This window comes from Salmo salar, chromosome 03 (assembly GCF_965601325.2).
Source record: "Salmo salar chromosome 03, fSalSal1, whole genome shotgun sequence".
Classification (NCBI taxonomy): Eukaryota; Metazoa; Chordata; class Actinopteri; order Salmoniformes; family Salmonidae; genus Salmo; species Salmo salar.
This window is the reverse complement of record NC_138293.1, coordinates 78,599,973-78,607,500: the sequence shown is the minus strand read 5'-3', so window position 1 is coordinate 78,607,500 and position 7,528 is coordinate 78,599,973.

Sequence of the window (7,528 nt, the reverse complement as noted above, 5' to 3'; positions counted from 1 at the left end):
GACCAAACTGAACGATAATTTATAGTGAATGTTATCTGGCTAAGGGATACTCCTTTCTCAAGTATAAAGTCCCTTTGTGAACTGTTTCTATGTATCTGTGGTTCGTCATGTACGTTTAGAGGGGTGTATCTTGGCTATAAAAGATCTTTCTACTTTTGTGTTGACACTTTCAATGGTTCATTAGAGATACTTTGAAAGTCAAAGTGCTTTTGTAAAGCTCTTATTATTAAAGATGTAGTTTAAGTATAACTCTGACTGGTGTGTGAAGTTTGTAACTCTCCTCATTTGGTAATGCAGAAATTAGCCACCACAACAGTTACAGGGCAGTCCCCAGACACACACACACTCACTCACTCACTCACTCACTCACTCACTCACTCACTCACTCACTCACTCACTCACTCACACACTCACACACACACACACACACACACACACTCACACACTCACACACACACACACACACACACACACACACACACACACACACACACACACACACACACACACACACACACACACACACACACACACACACACACACACACACACACACTCACACACTCACACACTCACACACTCACACACTCACACACTCACACACTCACACACTCACTCACACTCACACACCCTGCAGCCTCTGTTAGAGCCCCAGTTGGTCATGTGATTGTCTACTTGGTTTAGCTACATACTGACATGTAGACAGCGGTACACAATAACCTATTACACTCTACATATTTTTGGACGCTAACCTTTTTTATGTCAATACCCTACACTTATCCCCTGTGGAGCGTGTACCAACCCTCACACCAGGGTGAGGGCTGGTACAAGTGTGTTTTAAATGGGATTGTCAGAACGACTCTAACATGCAGGAGGGGTGAAGTCAGGCGCAGGAGACCAAGGTACGTGAAACACACGTTTCATGAACAAAGTCCAAAAGTGCCGTAAAACAAGGCAGGGTACAAAACTCAAGCGACAGGATAGAACCCTAAATGAGTCGGGACGCAGCCCAGCAAACCCGAATGTCTAAACACAGAACGGCAGAGGAAAATCAAATCCCCAACCTAGGATAAGACGACACAAAATAATCCCGCACAAACCCAAACAAAAAACAGACAGACTAAATACCCCACTAATGAACTAACACAAAACAGGTGCAGACTAAACAGACATAACCAAATGAAACAGAAACATGGATCGGTGGCAGCTAGTAGGCCGGCGACGACGACCGCCGAGTGCCGCCCAAAAGGGGAGAGGCGCCACCTTCTGTAGACGTTGTGACAGGGATGTTCTGTTATTTTTTCCAGCCAGTACCCCTAGAATCCATGTTATTTTTTCCTGCCAGTACCCCTGGCATCCATGTTATGTTTTCCTGCCAGTACCCCTAGAATCCATGTTATTTTTTTCCTGCCAGTACCCCTGGCATTCATGTTATTTTTTCCTGCCAGTACCCCTGGCATCCATGTTATTTTTTCCTGCCAGTACCCCTGGCATCCATGTTATTTTTTCCTGCCAGTACCCCTAGCATCCATGTTATTTGAATTATGCAATTATTACAACTGAAATAACACAGTGATTGGAATTGACTTCACTGACATCATGAAATCATGTGCAGCTACTTCCTTCGTGGATAGTCTTCAGTAATACTAATGTAAATGTAGCAATAAGCCAAATTCTCCCCATCGGCCCAATGCCTTTTCCTTGTCAAATTACCCGTTGTATTACTAGCTGGTCTAACTGACCCTGGGAAGGATCTAAGGTCTAATTCTCTGTGACCTGGAGCCATGGGAGTCCACATAAAACGGGCCACATCATAATTGGCTAATTGTAACTGTGGTTTGGAGGGTCTTCCTGTGAAAACAGAATCCAGACAAATTCGTGGAATCAAAAGGAAAACAGAGCAGCAAATGAGCTGTAGGGCTATCAGTACCAAAGCATGGTGGAATTTAATAAAACAATTCTCTGTTTTTGCCTGCAGTAAGGCCTTGATATTGGTGTGTTGCTATCGTAAACCCCTAACCTTCTTTTGTGGCAGTTTGGGGATGGTATCACAAAAATAATCTAACTCAGCTGCAAGTGGCACATTTTAGTCATAAAACTGTATAGGAATGAGTGCTTTCCAACAGGATTCACACGGTCACGAGTCATGACTCAGAGTCAAGGTTAAACCAACCCCAGGTTACCCTGAGTAATCAAACATGGATGTGAGTGATGATCAGCGCTAGTCCCCTGGAGAGAAAGAGAATAATAACCTAGTGATTATATTACTCTTAGCTCATGGCCAAATGGGTGTGTTAGCATAGCTGAACAATGTATTGCTAACCTACAGTATCTCTAAACACACAGGCACGCGCGCACAATCACATGTACACAACTAGTGGTCCAGCACTTTATGGGCATATACATTACATCAGCTAAAAGCTAAACTACTTTCTTGGGGTTAATTTGGTTGAACCATCTGCTAAGAGTCCTCCCAATTGAACACTACATTGACTGTGCTGAAAGTTAGCAACCCAATGGACCTAATAATGTAAATGTGCATAACATGGGCTAAGCTTGTGGGCTATACTGCATTACATTTGCTTGAGCTATCTGCCGGTAGCAAAACTATCTGCATGTGGTCCACTGCGTGCATTGGTTTGCTCCCACTCTCAGCTCAGGGTTTGATATGTGCAGCACTGTGGCTGACACCTCTGGGTTCTGTCTGTCTGGGTCTCTATGGCTGAACTGTCATCTCTTGGCCTTGTCTCTGTTTCACACTGTGGCTGGCCCCATTTCTCAGGCACCAGATAGATGACAGTGTGTGTGTGTGTATGTGGTGTGTGTTTGTGTGTGCGCGTGGTGTGTGTGTGTGTGCGTGTATGTGTGTGGTTGGAGTTCTGTCCACCCCTTGGCCTTGGTGACATTATTGTAGTCCAGTGATCTATGGGGTTCCCCAGGCCAATAACTGCTGTCTTTCTCCTTATATCACTGGGCGATACACACACACACACACACACACACACACACACACACACACACACACACACACACACACACACACACACACACACACACACACACACACACACACACACACACACACGTTGAAAACATATCCAACATTTATTAAATGCCATTCATATTTAAGCAAAATGAATAAAACATTGGGCAGAAAAGCAAATTCTCATTTGACATAAAAAATATATTAACACTGCCATCAGGTCTTTAATGAGCCTGATTGGTTGACTCAGCAAGCAGCTTCTGCCGCTCCAGAATTATACAGTAAAATCTTAGTAGAGACCGTCTCCAGTCTGTAATGAAATAGAGAGAGAGGTGTGTGTGTGTGTGTGTGTGTGTGTGTGTGTGTGTGTGTGTGTGTGTGTGTGTGTGTGTGTGTGTGTGTGTGTGTGTGTGTGTGTGTGTGTGTGTGTGTGTGTGTGTCTGTGTGTGTGTGTGTGTGTGTGTGTGTGTGTGTGTGTGTGTGTGTGTGTGTGTGTGTGTGTGTGTGTTGTGCCTGTATGTCTGTGTGTGTGTGTGTGTATGTATTCATTTATATTCAAAAACAATCTCCACCGCACAGTTATTATTCCATCTAATAGTGACAGCAGTGCTAGCTGTAGTATGATTAACTACAGGAATTACAATAAAAACATAGCAATTATCATACAAGCATGAGGAAAACGCTGGCATGCGTTGAGCTATCATTACCTCCAGAATTAACCACAGTAGTCTGTCTGGAATCATCAGGATGTCTGGGTGTGTCACAGCTGTAAACTAATGGCAGGTGACTGGGCGTGGCCTGGGAACTGAGCTGAATTTTACCGGGGGCCTGTTCAGGAGGATGTAAATGTTACTGTGCGTTCAGATAGATATGTATTGTAGAACAGATAGGATTGTCTGTCAAGTGGAATAGGGAACCGTGTTAGCTCTATTCATTGTATTTCCGTCTGCAACATTCAGAACGTTTTATGTTCTGACTGTTGCTCTTGTTCTAGAGGTCCACAGTGTATTACTGCAGGGATGAATAAAGGGCCTTGATGGCTGTGTGATGTCACTGCGTGGCCAGAAAACCCCTGATATGTTGAATCAGGTGTGTTATTGCTGGGCTGTCTGTGGTTACCCATTACCAGGATTGAAGTATGTTACCAGATGAGTCAGAAACAGGCCTTCCATTCCTAGAGGATTCAGCATTTCAGCTATTCTAAGAGAACAAGTTCACTCACGTTCATGTCATGGTCAAATATTAAGCAGAATGGGAATGCATGAAGTGGTAATGTAGAAACACTGGTCCTGTCCTCTAAGTGCACAACTACAGCAGTTGAGGCTGCTGAGGGGAGGACGGCTCATAATAATGTCTGGAACGGAGCAAATGGAATGGCATCAAACACCTGGAAACCATGTGTTAGATGTATTTCATGCCGTGCCACCTATTCCGCTCCAGCCATTACCACGAGCCCGTCCTCCCAAATTAAGGTGCCAGCAACCTCCTGTGATCTACAGTAACAATGGCTGAATGGATAATATTGGATACATTGGCTGTTGATAACATACATTAGCAGTCTACCACCCACAATACTGGGACACCTCAATAAGAAGAGCTCATAGACTTCCACTCATTCCATTGTTGCTATGGAATTTACTGTAACCTTGGTGTTCCGGAACTGTGAGTATTATTATTTCATAGAATATGTCATATAACAACATTTGTATAGTATTTACACTATGTGTACGATTACCAAAGGTTATCAAAGCAGTTCTTATCATAATATATTGTAAATGCCATAATGATATTACTGTACAGTATTACCAAAGTTAATTTAATAGATGATATTGAATTAGTTAGCATCAGAAGCAGCAAGGTTGGCAGGCACTGCCTGGTCTGTTAATGCTTGGCACTCTAATGTTTGGGTAGGGACATGAACCTTCAAAACTGCTCTTTAGGAACCGGGCCAATCGGGCTTCAACTGTCAGTCACAGGAAACACAGGAGGGAGGGAAGTGGGGGAGAGAGAGAGAGAGAGAGAGCGAGAAGGAGGGTGCAGATGAGGGATAAAGACATGTACATAAGACAGAAAGGGGAAAAAACAGAGAGAAAAAAAGAGAGCATGGATTGTCCATTAGCAGCAGTCTACTCAACAACCACACTAACATGGAGAAAGCCAAAGGAGGCGGTGCAGAGGGAAAAAGAGAGAGGAGGAACAGCGGAGGGATTAGAGAACGGAGGAGAGAGGAAGGAATGAGAGGATGAGAGGGTTTAAACGAGTGCTAATAGTTTTATAACTGTGGCCGTGAATCTTGACATGCTTTCAAAGGGTTGGGCTGAGATGACACATAATACGCAGAATAATTACATGGTGTCATTTAGGCTATTCAAGCAGAGCAGCGGGAACTCTCTGTGCTGCTCTACTCTGCTCTGGTCTGTCAGAGAGAGGAGAGGAGAGGAGAGGAGAGGAGAGGAGAGGAGAGGAGAGGAGAGGAGAGGAGAGGAGAGGAGAGGAGAGGAGAGGAGAGGAGAGGAAAAAATAAAATAAAAGAGAGAAAGAGGGTTAATAAATAGTGGTGGCTGCCTATCCTCACACCAACACTGTTAACATCTAACTGAACCAGTGAGGCTACAGGCTTTCTCTGATGCATCCCTACCTCCATAGCTGTCCACAACATTTGTTGTGTCCAGATTGGAAATTTGGAATGAGCCTGGAGCATGTTACAGTATGTTTTCATAAGCCTATTTAGTATCCATCACTGAACTCCTCTCTTCTGTTAATGCTAAAACAACTCATTGATTATATACAAGACCATGCACTGAACATGTCAGAATGTAAAACAGATTTAAAGTGCAACCTCAACCTATTTCTCCAGCCTGAAACAGAAAATATAATTGATATTGCGTGTTACTCATTCCATATGCTGCCTACTACATTTAACTAAATAAAGGTGCCGGATGCAACCTGAGTGCATTCAAATTCTTTCTGAAAAATCAAGTGGATATTTGAATGCAGTAAAGTTGCACCCTTCTATTCCCTCCCTGGAAGTAAGTCATTCCTATTTCCAACCCGAAACACAAAAAGGTCCCTTGGAGAGAGACATAAAGATCATACATATTTAACACATATTTTCCAAACTTCTCCTCTCCTCACCTATCCCTCATTGTTTACACCCAGACTGTATAAAATATTAAAAGCTTACGAGTAGTACCATTTCAAAATGGCTGACAGTTTTTGGATGGGGAACACTTTTTTACAGATACATTTTCTGTTTCCACATCCCAACACCTGAAGTACTACAGGGTGGTGGAGCTGTTCATTTAGTGTGGCAGGAAGAAATACACCCTGGAGGGTGATCTAAGGACTATGTTGTGCTTATGTGCTCCATGGAGTGGAAGTCAGCACCATGGTCAGCATCTACATGCGCTGGTTCTAGTACTTGAAGATCAGCACCATGGACAGCACCTACATGCTCTGGTTCTAGTACTTGAAGGTCAGCACCATGGACAGCACCTACATGCTCTGGTTCTAGTGTTAGAAGATCAGCACCATGGACAGCACCTACATGCTCTGGTTCTAGTACTAGAAGATCAGCACCATGGACACCACCTACATGCTCCAGTTCTAGTACTAGAAGATCAGCACCATGGACAGCACCTACATGCTCTGGTTCTAGTGTTAGAAGATCAGCACCATGGACAGCACCTACATGCTCTGGTTCTAGTACTAGAAGATCAGCACCATGGACAGCACCTACATGCTCTGGTTCTAGTACTAGAAGATCAGCACCATGGACAGCACCTACGTGCTCTGGTTCTGGTCCTAGAAGATCAGCACCATGGACATCACCTACTTGCTCTGGTTCTGGTCCTAGAAGATCAGCACCATGGACAGCACCTACGCGCTCTGGTTCTGGTCCTAGAAGATCAGCACCATGGACAGCACCTACAAGCTTGGGTTGAAGGGCTACAAGCAGTGGTGTAGTGAAGGTAAACACACGTAAACACCGTTTGAGCACCTTTTCTTTTTTGCACAATAATTGACCCACTTTTTGCTGGAAAATGCATAAGGAGCGTTACTTTATTCACTGCGAACGGCGATCAGCGTTTACCAACCTGTTTTTTTTTATACCAATACATCACTGGCTACGAGATCATCTCCATAGGGAGCATCTACAAGATCAATCCCATGGTCAGAATCTACAAGATCTATTTCAGTGCTACTAATCAAACCAGACTAGCTGAATCTGGTTAGGTTAGAATCAGTGTTAGTGCTGGAACAAAAAGCCTGCACAGCCTGTCTAGGACCATATGGTGACCTCTGCCCTACGTGTTGAGTTGACTGACTCGCCCTGCGATGCTGTCTCTGCTCAGCTACACACTGGGCTGATTCACACATGCACACACCTTTAATAGAGACGGATAATTGGTTCATGAGGTAACAAGCCCTACTGATGATGAATCATCGAGTGTTACACGACAGTTCAAATATGTATGTTTACAAACAAGCAAGCATCCAACACACAATCATTACAGACACGCAGGGCCCAAAACGCAGGGCCTA